Source organism: Phoca vitulina, unplaced genomic scaffold (genome assembly GCF_004348235.1).
Source record: "Phoca vitulina isolate PV1807 unplaced genomic scaffold, GSC_HSeal_1.0 scaffold8, whole genome shotgun sequence".
NCBI lineage: Eukaryota > Metazoa > Chordata > Mammalia > Carnivora > Phocidae > Phoca > Phoca vitulina.
This window is the reverse complement of record NW_022589711.1, coordinates 47,174,308-47,194,866: the sequence shown is the minus strand read 5'-3', so window position 1 is coordinate 47,194,866 and position 20,559 is coordinate 47,174,308. Positions and strand designations below refer to the sequence as shown.

The following is a 20,559-nucleotide window of genomic DNA, read 5'->3' as shown; positions in this document are numbered from 1 at the left end:
TAATGCCTTTGTCTGTTCTATGAATGGAGACAAATAGAAAGGTTATATTTAGTAGAGTTAGCACCTTGTTCATTTGAGAGGGATGTTGATTTTTCTCTTTACATTCTTACTTTCATGAATCTCCTAGAGAGAAAAGGAAGTAAATTCAGTAAGAGTTTTTAAAAACTAAAATGTTTAAATATACTGGAAATAGAGCAAGAATGTAAAATTAAACTAGTGATTTTCGTTTTGTTCTTTGAACCATTTGAATACCCATTTATTTCTTTGATTTGTTGGGCCATTTAAAAAATTATTGAAATACAATTTTAAAAATTCTTCAGGAAAACAATACACTTACGAGTAATTGAAAACTTCTCATGATATTGGGTTGCTTCTTTGACGAGAGTGAAATATAGTACTTTTGGGTGATTACTTTACCTTGTCTCTGTCTTCTTGACTTCCCACTGCAGCTTATCTACTAGAGAGAGCTAGAGGCCTTTTCTGTTTCATTTTTTTTATTCATACCTTGTTGATAATTGGCCAGAGAAATGAGTCTTGGTAGCAGTTGCTACTTATTTGTATCTTTTTCTTTTAGGTCAAAGTTTTAAAGGTGCACTTTTCCTCTGGCTACTAGGAATTACGTGTTAAGAAGTCCAAGACCAGAAGTGACAAAAAGACAAAGTTCTGGCCATGTATTTGGACTTCTTAACTGTTTTTTGTTGTTTTCGTTTTTGTTTTTGTTTTTACTGTGGTGATACCACCACCCTATACCTTCTGTCAAATATTTGTATTTAAGCTCCACAATCATATTCTAATTAATTGCATTTTGAATAGACAGTTTTTAAGCCCCAAAAAGTAATTTTTAGATTATCTACTGGGTGAGATACGGCATCTGTGTATCAATTCACTGTGCTCTTCAGTTGTGACCAGCATCACCTCTAATGCCTACTTGCAACCAAAAATAAGATGAAAAAAAGTATTGAATTTCTCACTCCATAATCCTAGTACTAATACATTACTCTCAACTATAAATATCTGATACTTGATGAGCCAGCTTCTACAGATTAAGTCTTAAAGGATTTATTAATTAATTAGAAAAGCATGAAATTTTGTTTAAAATATTGCCTTAAGATGAAGGCCAACTTCTATTCAGTGTTTTTCCCCAGAGAAAGACAAATTGTTTTGACCACTCCAGCATCTATACTTGAGAAGGATTCCTTAGAGCTACTGCAGTGACTGGAAGCTGAGTGATGAGTCACCAGAGATAGTGGGAGACGAAAGAGAAGATGACTCTACCAGATGGGGATATAAAAGTTATATACATGAAAATGAAAATTCTAATAAAATATCTATTCTAGTGGCATAAAATCCCTCCTTGGTCCAAAAACCAAACTGCACAAGAAATTCTTACATATTACAAAGCATTTTCCTATGTTTTCACTATTTGATATTCACAGAAACACTGAGATTACAGTCAGGGATGGCTGTGCCAACTTTGCAGATGAGGAAATTATTGAAAGTTTAGTGTTCGGGACGCCTGGGTGGCTCAATCAGTTAAGCGTCTGCCTTCAGCTCAGGTCATGATCCCAGGACCAGTGTCCTGGGATCGAGTCCCCCATCGGTCTTCTTGCTCAGTGGGGAGCCTGCTTCTCCCTCTGTCTGCCACTCCCCCTGCTTGTGCTCTCTCTCTCTCTGACAAATAAAACCAAAAAAAAAAAAAAAGAAAAAGTTTAGTGCTCACTTCAGTTCACTTAGCTAGACTTTCAACAAACATCTGTTAAGTATTCCTTTGGGGCCGGATAGTACATTGGATTCCAACGTGACAAATAATATCCCTACCCTTACAGACTTAGATGAAGGAAGAAACCAAAACCTAAATTCCCAGGAATAGGTTGTTGACATGGACAAGGCTAACTGGTCTTTCCAAACCCCAGAAAGGCACCATGGTACCTAGGTACTTTGGAAGGCAGTTGATCAATGAATTGAAAATGAAGGGTTGTCGGGGGGATGCGTCTGGCTGGCTCAGTCAATAGAACATGTGACTCTTGATCTTGGGGGTCATGAGTTCGAGCCCCACATTATATGTAGAGCTTACTTTAAAAAATAATAAAAAATTTTTAAAAAGCAAGGGGTTTGGCTCAAAGTCTACATAAGAAGCCCCAAACAATGCAACTAGGTGATTAATCCTTGTTCCACCCTATAAGACTGGAGAGATTGAACCAGAGGGATTTCCAGTTCAGGAACACAAGTTGATAAACTGAAAATGAGGAACAAGTTGAAGTCTATAGATTTAAGGATGAGAACATAAAGCCCCTTCCCCTGTCCCTTTCCCAAAATACTGGCAGTCAGGCTTGTACCTTCAGGCAAGAGATTAAAATATCCTTTGTGGGAGCACAACTCCAGAATAAAGTCCTACAGATATATTTGGAGGGTCCACCAACAAAAAAATTCTCCCCCGACAACCCTGTTAATTAAAGCCAAGTCAGCAACTCCTACAGCATAAGCCTCCACCCCTTCCCCAAGAAACTACACACATCCATCCTCCCACCAACACATTGTATATATAGACAATTACATCTCATTTTAACAGCTAATGATCAGCAGACATTTGAGGAAAGATTCCAACGTGAATAAAAAAGAGATCAAACAGGAAAAAAAATTGAGGAAACAATTTGGGAAATAACTTCAGAAAAAAATAAATCTTCAGACCAGAGCAGATGATCTTACTTACTTCTATGAAACATGAGCAAAATGCTATCTTTTTTTAAAAAAAGATTTTATTTTATTTACTTTTATTTAAAGTAGGTTCCACACCCAGCGTGGAGCCCAGTGCGGGGCTTGAACTCACAACCATGAGATCAAGGCCTGAGCTGAGATCAAGAATTGGATGCTTAACCACTGAGCCACCCAGGCACCCCTCAAAATACTATCTTTAAAATGGACTGTTCAGGAAATAAGAACAGGTCTTGGAAATTAAAAATATGATAGTTCAAATTAATCACTCAATAGAAGTTCTAGAAGATAAGAAAAAGCTCTTGACAAATAGAAAAGGACAAAAGATGGACAATAGAAGAGAAATATGAAAATTAGAGCAATACAGGAAGTCTAACATACAGCTAGTGACTAGGATTCAAGGAATTAAAAAGCAGTGGAAGGAAAAATAGTGAAAAATACATACATATATATGTAGAAGTTTCCCAGACTGGATAACATGAATCAAAATGAAAATGCCATGAATATCTTACACAGTAAGGGAAAAATAAAAGCCCAGGGGCGTCTGATTGACTCAGTTGGTAGAGCAGGCGACTCTTGATCTCAAGGTTGTGAGTTCAAGTCCCATGTTGGGCATGGAGCCTACTGGGGGGGAACAAAAGGGCCAAACCAAAGCACATCATTATGGAATTTCTTAACACTAAGGATAAAGAGAAGATTCTAAAAACAATAGCATCAGCCTTCTCAACATCACTGAAAGCTAAAAAGCAAAAGGGAAATACCTCCAATTTTGCCTAGAATTTTATCCCCAGCCAAAAGACGAATCTGACAGGCAATTTTAAAACAATTTTGTCCTAGCTGTTCCTTTTCTGGAAGCTATTAAAAGCACATGCTCCAGCAACACATCAGAGAAGAGAGAAAGGCAGGAATTGGAAAAGATACGAAACCAAGAAAAACAGCCTCCAACAGAAGAAAGAGTCAAAGAGAGGCATCCACTTTACAATATCTGGGTAGTCTCCCAGGAACTAGCTCCTCCAACACCTGTTTTATGTGTGGACAACACCGACTTTAGCAAGTTCTTTGTACCAAAATCTGTCCCCATTCTAATGGAGTTCCTATAAGATGAGAATGTTTTCCCTTGCATATAGCAATACTAAATATCTTTGAATATCAGTTCTCCCAATTGTCCTATTCTGAGGTTACTCAGCTGTGCTTCATATGGTGGGTCTCCATCTTATGATCAGTTTCCCGAGAATATACCATGTATCAATGTTATGTGGACTACTCAGAAAGGGCCAGAATATTGCAAGTGGAGTCTTGTTTTAGAAACTATATGTCTTTTTTTTTTTCTTTTTAACAGCTTTGTTATTGTGCAATGTACTTAAACTACACATTTTTAAGTATACAATTTTATAAGTTTTGATATGTGTGTAGTCCCATGAAACATCACCACTATCATGATAATGAGAATATTTATCATTTTCAAGAGTCTGCTCTTGCCTCTTTGTAATCTCTCCTTCCCACCTTCCCCTCTCTCTATTCCTGTCCCATACCCAGGGAATATTGGTGCCATAATAATTACATAAGCTGATGACTTAAAACAACAGAAGTTTATTCTCTCACAGTTCTGGGGGCCAGAAATCTGAAATCGAGGTGTCAACATGGTCATGCTCTCTAGAGGCTCTAGGGGATAATAATCCATTCTTTGCTTCTTCCAGCTTCTGGTATCTTTTGGCATTCTTTGATTTGTGGCCAGTTACTCCAATCTCTGCCTCTGTGGTCACATTTTGTCCTCTTCTCAGGGTCTGCCTCTCTTCTGTCTCAAATCTTCCTCTGCCTTCCTCTTACGAGGACACTTGGCTTAAATTTAAATCCCACCTGGATAATCCAGAATGATCTCCTCATCTCAAGATCCTTAATTATATCTGCAAAGACCCTTTTTCCAAGCAAATAACATCCATGTCTTCTGGGAATTGGGATGTGGACGTATCTTTTGGAGGCCACCATCATTCAATCCACTCCACTACTAATCTGCTTTATGTCATTTGTTTGCATTCTCTAGAATAAAGGGAATCAAACAGTATGGTCCGTTTTGACTTATTTCATTTAGCATAATTATTTTGCTTCTTATTCATGTGGTTTCATGTATGAGTAGTTCATTCCTTTCTATTGCTGGATAGTCATTCATTGTTTGGATTATACCACAATTTGTTTATTCACTTACCAGTTGATAGACATTTGGGTCGTTTTCAGTTTGGGGCTAGTACATATACAGCTGCTGTGAAATTCTTGTACAAGTCTTTGTATGGACATATGCTTTCATTTATCTTGGGTAAATATGTAGGAATGGAATGGTAAACATATGTTTTTAACTTTTTAAGAAATTGCAAGTGGGTTTTTCAAAATGGTTGTACCACTTGACACTCCCACCAGCAATGCCTATGAGTTCCAGGTGTGTCCCGTCACTGGCAACACTTGATATGGGCAGTCTTTCTGATTTTTGCTATTCTAATAGGTGTATCATGGTAGTTCCTTATGGTGTTAATTTGTACAAGCCTAATGGTTAGTGATGCAGAATATCTTTTCATGTGCTTATATGCCACCTGTATACCTTCTTTGGTGACATGTTTGTTCAGATCTTTTGCCCATATTTTCATTAGGTTGTTTTCTTATTGAGGTTTGAGATTTCTTTATATATTCTGGATACAAGCCTTTTACATTTGGTTTGTAATTTCTCCTGTCTGTGGCTTCATTCTTTGAACAGTGTCTTTCAAATAGCAGATGTTCTTAATTTTGATAAAGTCCAGTTTATCAATTTTTTTTTTTATGGATCATGGTTTTGGTGTCATCTCTAAGATCTGTCTAACACAAGGTCGCAAATATTTTCTCCTATATTTTCTCAGAAATTTCATAGTTTAAGCACCTACATTTAGGCATATAGTCCATTTTGAGTTAGTTTTTTATTGAATATGTGCAAAATATGTCTCAAAAATTTTTTGGTTTTGTTTTTCTACAGTGGATAGCCAGTTCTTTCCAGCACCATTTATTTAAAAGACTATCCTTTACACTAAAGAGATACATGCACCCCTATGTTCACTGTAGCATTATTTACAATAGCGAAAATATGGAAGAAACCTAAATGTCCATCTCTAGTTGAATGTATAAAGGTTAGACAGAAAAAGACAAATATCATATGATTTCACTTATATCTCAGAAACAAAACAAATGAACAAATGAAACAGAAACAGACTCATAGACACGGGAAACAAACTGATGGTTGCCAGAAGGAGAAAAGGTTGGGAGGTGGGTGAAGAAGGTGAAGGGGATTAAGAGATATAAACTTCCAGTTATCAAATAAATAAGTCATGGGGATGAAATGTACAGCATAGGGAATATAGTCAGTAATATTATAATACCTTTGTATGGAGACAGATGGTAACTAGACTTATTGTGGGGATAATTTCATAATGTATAAAAATAATGAATCAGTAAATTAAAAGATTTATAAAACACAACTTATTTGCAAAATTATTAAAGTAATGACAATACAAAGCTTAATTAAATAACTTCAATAACAAAAAAAATAATAAATCAGGGGATGCCTAGGTGGCTCAGTCACTTAAGCATCTGCCTTCAGCTCAGGTCATGATCCCAGGGTCCTGAGATCAAGTCCCACATCGGGCTCCCTGCTCAGTAGGGAGCCTATTTCTCCCTCTGCTTGCCACTCCCCCTGCTTGTTCTCTCTCTCTCTCTCTCTGACAAATAAATAAATAAAAATTAAAATAATGAATCAGTATGATGAACACCTGAAACTAATAGGATATTGTATATCAATTATACTTCAATAAAAAATAAAAATAAAAAACTAGCCTTTGTCTATTGAATTGCCTCTACACCTTTGTCTAAAATCAACTGATCATAAATGTATGGGTCGAGTATGGACCCTATTTTGTTATATCAAATTGGTTTGTCTCTCTTTATATCAACACTGCATTGTCTTGATTACTGTAACTTCATAATCTTAGAATCAGATAGTGTAACTCTTCCAACTTTGTTCTTTTTCAAAGTTGTTTTGGCTATTCTAGTTTGCTTTTCCATATAAATCTTAGGATAAGCTTGTCAATTTCTACAAAAAAAGCCTGCTGGGATTTTGTTGCAATTTAATTGAATCCATAGGTCAATTGGGGAGAATGATGTCTTACCAATATTGTGTCTTCTGAACCATGAACACAACTCTGCTTATTTCAGTCTTCTTTAATTTCTCTTAGCAATATCTTGTGGTTTTTATTATACAGGTTTACATATCTTATATCAGAGTTATCTCTAAGTGTTTCATATTTTTTATTTTATAAATGACATTTTAAAACATTTTCAGTTTTTAATTGTTTGTTGCTAATATATATAAGAAGTACAATTTATTTTTGTATACTGAGCTTGTATCCTACAGCCTAGCTTAACTCATTACCCCTAGTTTTTCTGTAGATTCCTTATGATTTTCTACATAGAAGTTCTTAACATCTTTGAATAAAGACAGTTTTATTCTTCTTTTCTAATCTGAATGCCTTATTTATTTTTTTTTTGCTTTATTGCATTGGTTAGAACCTCCAGTACAAAATGAAGTAGAAGTGGAAAGAGCAGACATCTTGCCTTGTTTCCGATCTTAGGGCAAAGCAGTCTTTAATAAGTATGATGTTAGCTGTAGATTTTTTGTAGAAACTCTATCAATTTGAGGAAGGTCCTTTCAATTCCTACTTTGCTGAGAGTTTTTAATCAGGTTGGATGGTTATCGTTGCCTAAGTTTGCATCTGAATTTGGAAGCCATTTGGTCAATTGTTTATTAAATGTATAATCAATTAAAAACCTCATGGTCTTAATCCTCCTTATGGCTAAATCACAAAGCATTATTGAAGAGTAGGCTTAGTAGAATTTGAAGCCTAAAGACCCCTTCTTAATTTTTGGTTCTGCTATTTACTGTTTGTGAGACAATAGTCAAGTCATCTGACCTAGCTCTAAGACTCAGTTTCCTTATATTTAAATTAGTAATAACAAGGTAATGTTAACAACCATGCAGGATTGGCACTTGCCTGAACCTGAGAGAGCATCTTCTTAAATTGTGTGCCCTAAGTACTTTGCTTGCCTTATCCTAGTTCTGGCCCTACATTATGATGTTCAATTCACTGTGTTCCTGGAAGTCACAGTATTCTCCAGTACTGTCATTCTGAACCAAGTTCTCACTCTGAGAGACCTGGATTTTTCTGAAATGACATAGTGGAAAAAATTCTACATATATAATTTCAAATTCCTTGAACCTGAATTGACATTTCAACTCTTTTAATAGCTGTGGAAAAGAAAACAAACAAACAGTATTTTGAATTAAAAAAAATAGCTGTGGGATCTTGGGCAAATTATTTAACTTTTCTGAACCTTACTTTCACAAACTGTAAAATGAATAATAATACCTATTTTACTTACCTTATATAAGGTGTTTTGAAGCTCAGCATGATGATGGATGGATAAACGCTTTAACTGCAAATCATCTCTCAAATATATAAAGTATTAGCTTGCCAACTGTGAGAGCAGATCACTGGTAAAAGCTTGATGAATTCCTGCAAAGCCCAGACATGCAGAAGAAATGACACAGAAATGTTCCAAGTCTCCAAATTTATTGAGCCCTTTCCTTCCTTTGGTGCATAATGAATCACTGGTGAATCACTCAGTCAATCACAAACATATTCAAAGGACTAAAGTAGAGGACTGGTTGGCTCTGCCTTAGGCCAAAAATTGCATCTCAGAGTGAGCAACTTTCACTTAATTTTCAAAGGAATTTCATTTCATTCAAATTCTCTTTGATCAAAGTTTAATTTATCAACAATAAAGTATATGTACCTTCAGTGTACAATTCAGTGAGTTTTGACAATCATATATACCCATGTAATACCCACATCAAATCAAGATATAGAACTTTTCCCTTAACTCAGAAAGTTCCCTCAGGCCCCTCTGTAGTTAAATCTTCCACCATCCCAGAGGTAACTGTTCTCATTTCTATCATAGAATGTTAGTTTTGCTTATCTTGGACTTCATACAATGGAATCATACAGAATGTACTCTGAAAAACTTTATTTTTGTTATATTAAGATTCTAGTTAAACAGGGCTCAGAGCTAGGGTATTCATGTTCCCTTGGCTATTTAAAAGCAGAGGTAACTTGAGATTTTTATTTCCATTCACAGTTGTTATAACAGTTACTCTCTCTTTTTTTTTTAAGATTCACTTATTTATTTTAGAGAGAGCACTGGAGAGCTGGGGTAGGGACAAAGGAAGAGGAGAGAAGCAGACTCCCTACTGAGCATGGAGCCTGAGGGCTTGATCTCACAGCCCTGAGATGACCTGAGCCCTGAGCCAAAATCAAGAGTGGAACATTTAACCAACTGAGCCACCCAGGTACCTCACAGTTACTTTCCGATTGTCCTGGTTTTCGGAATTACCCTGAAGTACAATAAAAGAGTGAGTACTTAAGCAGGGAGTCAGGAATCTTGGGTTTCAATCTTTGCTTCATTACTTTAGGCAAGCTCTTAGCTGTGAGGTCTGACCCATAAGAATTTTTAACATTTTATCTTTTTTTTTTTTTTTATTTGAGAGAGAATGAGAGACAGAGAGCATGAGAGGGAGGAGGGTCAGAGGGAGAAGCAGACTCCCTGCCGAGCAGGGAGCCCGATGTGGGACTCGATCCCGGGACTCCAGGAGCATGACCTGAGCCGAAGGCAGTCGCTTAACCAACTGAGCCACCCAGGCGCCCCAACATTTTATCATTTTATTTTATTTTAAGATTTTATTTATTTATTTGACAGAGACAGAGATAGCGAGAGCAGGAACACAAGCAGGGGGAGTGGGAGAGGGAGAAGCAGGCTTCCTGCTGAGCCGGGAGCCCGATGTGGGACTCGATCCCAGGATCCTGGGATCATGACCCGAGCCGAAGGCAGACGCTTAACGACTGAGCCACCCAGGCGCCCACATTTTATCATTTTAATCAAGTTTACTGTTAAAAATAAGCATATTTCTCTTAAACATTTGAAACTAAATTTTCTGTTTAGGTGAGCTTTGGGGAAAGTTATACTTATTCCCTTTAGACCCATTCTGCTGCGCTCAAGACATTTAGATAGCCTACGTTGTATGTAGCTTATTCCACATTGGGATGATACGGTGCAGCCCAGATATTAGGCTGAAACACTTCTAAAAACAAGTAATTACAATTCTGGAAAAATCCTATCATGGCTGATTCAAGGTAGGAAAGCAAGGGACTGGAGATGAGAAGCTGAAGGCTGACTTATTTTTTACTGTATACCTGTTTGTGCTGCTTAATTTCTGTACTAAGTACATGTATTAATTTTTCAATCTTTGGGGGGGGGAGGGTCAAAAGGAGAGGGAGAGAGAGAATCTTAAGCAGGCTCTGCACCAGCACCCGAAGTAGGGCTCCATCTCACGAACCTGAGATCATGACCTGAGCCCAAATCAAGAGTCAGACACTCAGCTGACTGAACCACTCAGGCGCCCATAATTTTTCAAAAATTTTATTTATTTTTATTATTTTTTAAAGATTTTATTTGTCAGAGAGAGAGGGAGAAAGCGTACAAGCACGGGGAGTGGCAGGCAGAGAGAGAAGCAGGCTCCCCGCTGAGCAGAGAGCCGGATGTGGGACTTGATCCCATGACCCTGGGATCATGACCTGAGCCGAAGGCAGACACTTAACCGACTGAGCCACCCAGGTGTCCCAAAATTTTTAAATAAAATTAAGAAGTGGAGGTGAATTGAAGTGTACAGCTGAATATGAATTCCGAGGCCAAAAGGAGAGATGTGTCCTATATAATTCAGTTATTATAACTGATAACCAGCGAGCCTGGACCATGCCTGATGGCTGAGCTTAAATGGATCATTTCCTGCCATTCCTTTTCTGCCCCTACCCACCTCTCCACCATTTTCCAGTATGACTCACCCTCGTACTCCAGGACATGATAATGTCATGTTTGCCCAAAATATATCTGTTTCATGCCTTAGTGCTTCTCTCCACAGTGCTTCTGTGGCCTTTAACCCCCCACGCATTCTACCTCTTGACCCAGGTAAATTCTTCCCTCTTCCTTCTCTCACTACCATCCCTGTTTGGATGAGAGCTCCTCCTCTGTGTTTCTATGCTTATTACATAGTATCGTAATTGCTTTTTTCTTTCAAATCGCTAGTTTTTTTCATTGTAAAAGTAACTGATGCTCATTGTAACATTTCAAATGATAGGGATGTGTATATCTAAAAAGAACTTTCCTCCCGCTGACCCCCATTCCACTTGGAAGGGTACCAAAGGGTGACTTTCCATACTTTAGTAAAAATTATTGAAGCAGTACTTGAATTTATTTCCCTTTGTAAGATTCAAATCACAGGAGTTTATAAAGGAGCGCTCCCCTTGGATTTTTGCCTTCACTTTCCTTACCCAAATCATTAATAGTGTGCTGGGTAGCCTTCCAGTCCCTCTTTCTATCCATTTCATATAATTGCACATGCGTATGTGTGGCAGATACTAAAACACCAAAACTCAAAGTGCTCTCACTACTAGATCTTCCCTTCCTTTTCCTCTGTGCCCTGCTTTAAGGGGGGTTCTTTGTTGTTCAGAGCAAGGTTATGAGCAGAGATGTCGATTAAAGAAGATGAGAGAAGCAAAAGATTTCTCTGCATAAGAAAGATCTTGGAGCCATCCTGAGAAGGAAAGAAAAGATCTGGAGGTGGGGAGTAAAGGGGGAAACCTGAGAGCAGGGAGTTTTGAGGGAAGGGGGCAAGGGGAAACAAAGGGGAGCAGTTGCTTCAAGGAGTAGGACACTGGGGAGATGTAGGTATGTAAAGAGAATTTTTAGCAAGTTTTAATATAATTTAACATAATTCCTCATTTACTAGACTTTCGGTAAGAGTCACTGTTAGGTTTTAAGGCTTTGGGGAGTCATATGTGTGTTTCTCATGAAAGTATCTATAGGTCCACACCGGATCTGGGGGTGGAGTGAATCTCCCCTGAAGCACCTGGGCTGCACAGAGGAAGTTTGTGTAAAATCAAGGAACAAATTCAGGACACTGTAAGGAAGGGACGGAGAAGTAGGAATGAAAGCTGGTCCCTCCCGAGTAATATCTAACTCCCATCATCTCAGCCTTAACAAAGTGTGCCGGTTGACAGAGCTTGCCCACATGTACAGAGCTTTTTCAAAATCCTAAATTTAAGTGGTGCCTGGGAGGCTCAGTCAGTTGAGTGTCTGACTCTTGATTTTGGCTCAGGTCACGGTCTCAGGGTTGTAAAATCGAGCCCCACGTCAGGCTATGCACTCAGTGCAGAGTCTGCTTGAGATTCTCTCTCCCTCTGCTTCTCTCCCAGCTCACCCACACACATACTCTCTCTCTCTCTAAATAAATAAATAAAAATATTAAGGAAAAAAACCCCACCAAAATTCTAGATTTAAATTACTGAAATATTAATGAATAACTAAGGATCATCAGACAGCTTCAGAAGGCTCCAAAGAGAAAGCAACAAACTTAAAAACAATGACCTAGGAGGAAACAGGAATAACAAACAGGGGAAAAAAGCAAAGAGGTAAAAGGTTCTGGCTGGTTACCTTGGAGATTCAAAACGATATTGCGTACATAAAACGTGAACAGGTATCTATGGGTATCTATGAAAAAGAAACCATCAGAGAATAAGAACTTTTGCTCAAGCCAGAGGCCTGCAAATCTCTGAGACTCCTTCTTTCTTACCTCTAGTGTCCAATGTGACAAGTCCTACCAACTCTGCCTGAGGAATGGCCCTCATCAGTTCTTGTCCAAACTACTGTTCTATCCTCTACAGTACAATCCTAGTAATCTGTAAAAATCTCTCCCCTCCTTAAAAACCTCTGGTGGATGGGGCGCCTGGGTGGCTCAGATGGTTGGGCATCTGCCTTCGGCTCGGTTCATGATCTCAGGGTTCTGGGATCGAGCCCCACATCAGGCTCCCTGCTCAGCAGGGAGTCTGCTTCTCCCTCTCCCTCTGCCTCTCCCCCTGCTTGTGCTCTCTCTCTCTCAAATGAATGAATAAAATCTTAAAACAAAAAAACAAAAAAAAACCTCTGGTGGCTCCTGATTTCCCATGGGATAAAATCCAGACTCCATAGTCAGGTTCACAAAACTCATTATATCCAGTCTCCCCATCTAGACTTACCACCCCATCCTCTTCTCCCAGAAGCCTGCGTTTCTCCACACTGAACTCCTCCCAGTTCTCTGAACAAGACTTGCCCTTTCCAGCCCCTAGAGCCGTAGTAGAAAGCTCTTCTGGCTTCCCTGCCAGGCAATCTCCTGCCCAGCAGTCAACACCCAGCCCAGTTTTCCCTGTAATCCCAAACAGGATTCTGCACCCACCCTCGGGGCCCTCATTAGCACTCTCCTTGAGCCTCTGTTCAGGGACTGGGTAGGTGCTCCATGCCATCACTCAGGATGATCGAATATGGCAGCAGGCTGCTTGGCCATGTCCCCAGCCACCTCACCCCTACTCAAGTGGAAAAGAAAAATTCCTCCTTCCACATTTCCTCCAGAAGGAAATGCCTTCTTTGATGAGCTCCGCTAGCCTTCAGAAGAAGCTGAGTTAGGTACTCTGGGCCTCTTATTAAAAAACAGGCACCCCTTGGACGCCTGGGGGTCTCAGTCAGTTAAGCGCCTGCCTTCAGCTCAGGTCATGATCCCAGGGTCCTGGGATCGAGCCCCGCATCGGGCTCCCTGCTCAGTGGGGAGCCTGCTTCTCCTCCTCCTCTGCCTGCCACTCTGCCTGCTTGTGTTCTCTCTTTCTCTCTTAAATAAATAAATAAAATCTTAAAAAAAAAAAAAAAACAGGCCCCAAATGGAGTCACTTGTCCTAAGCCCGTATCAGCAAACCAAGACTTTGTACCTAACCTAATTGCAGTTTAGTCTCTCCCAGGAATGTGACCTTTAACCAGTCAAACTGGAATTTTCCGGTCAGCAGTAGTAGGTAATCTGCCTGAAAGACCCCACCTTTCCCCCAAAGGGAGGTGACCGGGCCTGAAATAATACACCTGTCTTCCTCTTTCTGCCTCTAGAAGCTTTCCATTTTGTGTAGCTCTTTGGAGCTCCTTTCTGTTTGCTAGATGGGATGCTGCCCGATTCATGAATCATTGAATAAAGCCAATTTGATCTTTAGATTTACTCAGCTGAGTTTTGTTTTTAACACCCTCAGTCCAAGTTTGGGGCAAGAGCTCTGTCCTGACCACTGCTCTGCTACTAACCAGTTGTTGGTAGTAACTGTGGGCAAGTTAACTAACTTCGCTGGGCTTCACTGTCCTTATCAGGAAAATGAGGGCATTGGACGAGAGGACCTCTGAGGTAATACCTCACTTGTGATCTCCAGTTTTGGGTTATTTACAAAGGGAAAATCCCAAGAGTGGAAAAAAGCCCTCCATTCCCCTCCCCATTCACCTCAGGGCCGGTGGCTGAAGTTGGTGGTTTCTGGAGTTAATCAGCTGACTCAGACCTTTGCGGCTTCCGCACTTTCCCTACCTAACCAAGGGGAGGGGCGAGGAGGGGGAGGTGGCTCAGAGCCGCCTGCTCTGACCCATCAGCTAGGAGTGGCTGCAGAAAGGGACACGGTGACTGCCTGCGGCTGGCCTCTCCCAAGGGCTGCCTCCTCTCTCTGGAGGAATTGATTGGCACACAGGGACCAAGCTGGGTCCTCACGGTACCGAGCCCACCGAGGAGGGGGGAGGAGAGAAGGGCCCATGCTGGCTTTGTGGAAGGGATGCTGAGGAGGCAGCACTGGCCACAGTCCCACTGCACCCATTCTCCCCTGCCCTCTCCCCTGCAGTTTTGAGGAGAATTCAGGTATGAGGAGGTGTCTGCAGAGGCTGGAGGGGGAGCTACAGTGGGCAGGAGGCCAGGAGCCTGACTGGCTTTAATAAGTAAAAATGCAGCTGGTTATTATGTGTTTGCTTGTTTTCTTCTGTACGCAGCATTTTAGGCAGCCCTAGTTTTCAAAGATCAGGTGGTCTGATAGCTTATGAATATCAAAGAAAACCTTCCATTTCTAGAGTCATTTGCCATTTCTAGAGTCATTTGCCATGAGCTTGCGAAATATCCTATTTACCCTGTAGATAGGCTGTTACTCATATGTAGGATATTAGCTGATGGGCACCATAAGACTCACGCCAAAATGCCTTGGCCAATGACCTGCCACAGGGCTCCCTCCCAGCCTATCTGGTTTCCGTTTGCTACTTGTAAACAATTACTTGCTTCAGAAGACCTTTATCAAAGTGCATTTAAATTATCTGAGAGGGGAGAAGTATTTTTTTTTTCAAGATTTTGTTTTTGAGTAATCTCTACATCCAATGTGGGACTCGAATTTACAACCCCGAAATCAAGAGTCACATGCTCTACTGACTGAGCCAGTCTGGTGCCATGGGGAGAAATATTTTCATGATTTTTAGCTGTGGAAGATTCTAGTGCCCCATTTGCTGTAGAATTTTCTGGAAGTTTCTCAAGCCATAGTGGTTTAGGGTATGGTTCTACAGGTTTTGCATGTATATTCCAGTCTTCTCCATGGGCATACAGCCATGAATCAGTTTAGATGATCACCTTGGCAGACAATGAGATTGCCTGGGCAGGTGTCTAATAAATATTTATTGCATGTTTAGTTGAATAGATTGGAGCTTCGCTACGTCAGTCACGGCTCTGTGCTGCATAGAACAGAAACCAACACTAGTCACATCGAGCAAATAGAGAAAATCCTGGAAGGATATCCGAAACTCACAGAATTAAGGCAGGTGATCTGGGTGTAGAAAGTTGTAGAATCAGGGTAGCTCTGGGTCTCGGCACAGAGCCTACAGGAAATTCACAGCTTGGGGGCCATACTGGCCCGATTATGGCTCTAATCTCCAACATCTCCTCTGACCCAAGATTCAAAGTTCTGGGACTTTCAGGGTCTGAATGGCTGAATTGAAATAATTTGCCCATGGGTAATAAAAGAAGGATCTGAGCTCTTCAGTTGCAGTGAGAGGCTGCAATTAAAGGAACATACTAAGACTTGGTTGCCAAAGGAGGCCTCACACAATGGGGAATTTGCCAGAAAGGAAGAAGGTAATATTAGTGGGAAGGGGGCAAATTAGATATTACACTGTGAACAAGGACACATGTCATCTACACTGACACTAAAACGAGAGATGAGGTGGGGCTGGGGCTGGTTGCTGGTCAAGGTTGAAGGAGAAGAAGGTTGTAGTTTTGGAAGAAGGAGAAGAACATGACTTTCAGAGACCATGGGTGGCCAGCAAGATAGCAGTAGAATCCTGGGGAGGGGATAACAGAACCTGGATGGTGAGGTGCAGAGAACAGGTGTTTCGTGGTGTTCTTAGGCTAACACAGGAGCTCAATACATACTTGTTAAATTCATAACAAAGTGGAAATGTACATCATGCTATTCAGATATGAGACTGAAGTTACTCTGGCTGGATGAGGTGGGGAGTATGTCCCCACAGAGGTTGACTCATCCTTAAAGCCAGCCTGGCTAGTCATCCCTCCTCCTGAGAACTTTCCCATTCACTCTGGAGCAAATAACCTCAAGCCCTCCCTCAGTAAGGGGTGTGTGTGTGTGTGGGGGGGTGGTGGATATCCTTACTCTATCTGAATCTGAAAAATAGGGAGGATCTGTATCCAAAATGTCTATAGAGTTAGCATTGGATTTTCCCAGACTTTAGCCGGACTAGAGTGACTTTGCCTTTATCTTCCAAGGAAATATACTTCTACCTCTAGGTTATCAGGTGAGGACTCCAACCTCAATTTCTGCCAATTATTTTCCTCCTTTTCCAGAAGAGTCTCTCTTCTTCCTCTCCTTCATGCAAAGCAGCATGGCCCAAATGCATGGATTCTGATGTTCTATAAATTTGGGTTTGAATCTCAGCTCTTCCCTTTATTTGATGGCTGTGTGACCTTGTCAGATGTTACCAAACCTGCTTCATCCTCTGTGAAATGGGGAAAGTAATGCTTGTCTTGCAAGAGGCATCATGAAAATGTATGTTGAAGTGCCACATATATAAAAAAACTGCAGGGTGGGGGGTGCCTGGCTGGCTCAGTCGGTAGAACATGTGACTCTGGATCTCAGGGTCATAAGTTCAAGCCCTATGTTGGGCAAAGAGCTTACTTAAAAATAAAATAAAATAAGATAAAAATTAAAAAATGCTTGAATTAAAAAAAACTACAACAACACTACATGGCAGGTTGTCCAAAAGATGGACAAGAAGTTGCAGATACCACCTCTTCTCCTACCCTGGGCTATTTATTTATTTATTTATTTATTAAAGATTTTATTCATTTGACATAGAGAGACACAGTGAGAGAGGGAACACAAGCAGAGGGCATGCGAGAGGGAGAAGCAGGCTCTCCGCCGAGCAGGGAGCCCTATGTGGGGCTTGCTGTGGGGCTTGATGTGGGGCTCAATGTGGGGCTCGATCCCAGGACCCTGGGACGTGACCGAAGCCGAAGGTAGAAGCTTAACGACTGAGCCACCCAGGCGCCCCTACCCTGGGCTTTTTAAAGACTAGTTATTGTCTCTTTATCAAAAAGAGTGTTAGCTTTTGGCAGGCCCAAGGGTGAGACATATTATCTAGTGGATACAAATAATAATTTTTGAGAAATATGGTATTATATAATAGAGCAGAAATAATTCCTCAGGCATTATCAAAGCTTAGATAAAAATCTCTTAAAATCTCCTAATTCCTATTTAGCTTAAGGAACTAACAGGTCAGGTACACAAAGATGTTATGTAGAGGGATGGTCGTTGCAGTTTTGTTTCTAAAAGTAAAGTTTGAGAACAACTTAAATTGTAACTATAGAAGGATGCCTGGCTGGCTCAGTCAGTGGAGCATGCAACTCTTGATCTCAGGGTTGCAAGTTTGAGGCCCATGCTGGGTGTAGAGATTACTTAAAAATAAAATCTTGGGGTGCTTGGGTGGCTCAGTTGGTTAAGCGTCTGCCTTCAGCTCAGCTCATGATCCAGGGGTCTTGTGATAGAGCCCTGCCCCTCGTCAGGCTCCTGCTCAGTGGGGAGTCTGCTTCTCCCTCTTCCTCTCCCTCTGCCCCTCTCCCCCTGCTCATGTTCTCTCTCTCTCTCTGTCTCAAATAAATAAAATCTTTTAAAAAAGTAAAATCTTAAAAAATTATAACCATAGAGGATTATGAGATTAAATAAATTATAGTAATTTTCTTAGTTTATTTATTTTTTTAGTAATCTCTACACCTGACATGGGGCTCAAATTTAACAGCCCTAAGATCAAGAGTTGCATGCTCTTCCAAATGAGCCACACAGATGTCCCAAATTATAGTAATTTTTTACAATAAAACTGTATAGTCTTTAAGAAGATTCTGTAGAAATATATTTAATCACATGGAAAGGTGTTCTTGCTGTATTAAGTGAATAAATTATTATAACACTATAGTATGATTCTATTTTTATTATATATGTATAATATTTGAAGGGATATATGTTAAATGTTAGTGCTTATCTTTGGGTGTGGAAGTATGGAGATTTTATATTATTTTTATTCATAACTATTTTCTAATTTTCCCACAATGAACATGTAGTACAGGTATACATAAGAAGGGGAAATGATCATCTAATCCTTTTTGCCCTGATTTTAGACTCTTCAAGCACCCTTTTGTTTTTCCAAATTTGGTTTCTTCAAGGCTATCTCTTAAGAAAATATAGGGACAAAGTTATATCTAGCTAACTTATAATTAATATCAAAGGCAGTCTTGAATTTTTTTTTTCCACAAAAAAGGAGCTGTGAATTGTAAAAGGTGGGGGGCAACTTTCCCTTTATCCTTCTAGATTCTTTTGGCTGGTCTGTTAATTAAATTGACATAAGACAGATTAACAGGAGAAAAATAAATTATGTAGGTATGGGAGCCCGATAATATGAGACGGACGAAAATGTCAGGCAATTGAAGCTTCTACGCCATCCTGAGCTAAGAAATGGGATAGGGGCCCTGGCCTCAAAGGAGAGGAGGGTAATTCCCAGGACAATAAAAACAGATGTTTGATAATTAGATGTTTGCCTTGCCATACACATGGGTCACTCAGATGAAAAGTTATTTCTGGTAGTAGTAGTCTTTCTGGGCCAGGCCTCCCTAAACTCTTTTAGGTAGTTAAGGGAGAGGTAAAAGTAATTTTCTTGAATCTTCTGGGTTTTGATTGCTTTCAGCTCAAAATAATGCACATGCCAAAGTGGCCTATTTTGGGGTCATGTATTCTGCTCCCCCTCAGAATGAAGAGGAAACAGATGTTCCTACTCTGTTTTAGTTTTCTTCTCCTTCTTTTTTTTTTTTTTCTTTTCAGAAATAGCATGTAGCACTATGGCCTCCCCTCAGTGAATGCTTTGTCAAAACTTGAGCTCCTTTCCTTGTTCTTACTGCAGGATGAGACACCGAAGTCACCAGCCCAGAGTGAATATCCTAAAGGCTCTAGGACCTAGTTTTTTCAGTATCTCAAAACTGGGAAAAGGGCAGACGATAATGATTACAAATCTGTCCCTGGGAAGGTATCTATCCATCCCTCTTGTGATGAATTAATAAAATAGTCTTCTGATATAAAAATATGTTTCCTGGGCGCCTGGGTGGCTCAGATGGTTAAGCGTCTGCCTTCGGCTCAGGTCATGATCTCAGGGTCCTGGGATCAAGCCCCACATCAGGCTCCCTGCTCAGCGGGGAGCCTGCTTCTCCCTCTGCCTCTCTCTCTCTGTGTCTCTTATGAATAAATAAATAAAATCTTAAAAAATAAAAAAAATATAAAAATATGTTTCCTTAGAATTTGCTTAGCATGAACAATCCTTGATAAACTGATAAAATGCCTTTTGAAATTTGAGTAAATGTCCTAGGTTTGGTCAGAGGGGGAAAAAAAGGGACCTTGCCTTAAAAAAGTCCAAAGTCCAGTTGGGGCAGCTAGACATATAAATAAATAATTGTAAAGTAATACGAGAAAGGTCTTAACTGATTTATTAACAAAGCGATATTAGCATTTGGACATTATAACTTGTGATTTTAGGGATGAATGGGAAGTACGCCAAGTGGGGGCGGGGCAGAGAAGGCACCGCAGGAAGAGCACATTGTGTGTTACAGCCTCAAAGTATTTCGGCAGAAACATCAGTTTCTCTCCTTGAAAAACTGATGACCAGACTTTGTATAGAAGGAACCCCAACTTCCACACAGCCTGCTACACCCAGTGAGCATTTCCCGTTAGGTTACCATAGTGAATTCTTGTCAAGGAAGCGGGTTCCGAAAATTCGGTAAGAGATGTTCATGTTCGCAGAAAATGATAGAGATCTCCAGGGCTTTATGAAACGCAAGAGATCTCAAGCACCGCTTCGGCCAAACGCTTCACTTCTTCACTTCTCTCAAAAACTTGCACATGCTACCTTTTGCCCAATGTGTTACTCGAACTGCTGAAAGTTTTTAATTTATGGCGCTCTGATCTTTCCGGGGAAAAAATGGAACCGACAAGGTAGGAGAGACAGGGGCCGAGAGCGAGAAGGTCAGACCGCGGCCTCGGATTTCTTTTTGAGACTCAATTTTTCTCTAGGTGATCGCCAACCGGAATGGTTCCAGGGTCTACTCTGTTCTTCACCTTCCCCTTGCCTTTCTCCCCTTCTCTCCTCCATCCGTTCTCCCGGGTTTCTGGGTCTCCCAGCTTAGCAGCTGACCACCGCCTAAGTCCCCGCCGGGCACTCCGTGGGTCTCAGCCCCCGCGGACCGCGGACCGCAGCCGGGCCGGGCCGAGAAGCAGGGGGCGGGGCGCGCTGCGCGGCGGCGCAGGCGCACTGGAG

At 40.6% G+C, this 20,559-nt stretch overlaps 1 non-coding gene across 1 annotated transcript; it reads left to right on the top strand.

Moving 5' to 3' along the window:
- Positions 1-16,800: 16,800 nt before the first annotated feature.
- On the top strand, positions 16,801-16,873 carry TRNAQ-CUG. Its single transcript has one exon. It is a non-coding gene; the product is annotated as a tRNA-Gln (tRNA).
- The last annotated feature ends 3,686 nt before the right edge of the window (positions 16,874-20,559 follow it).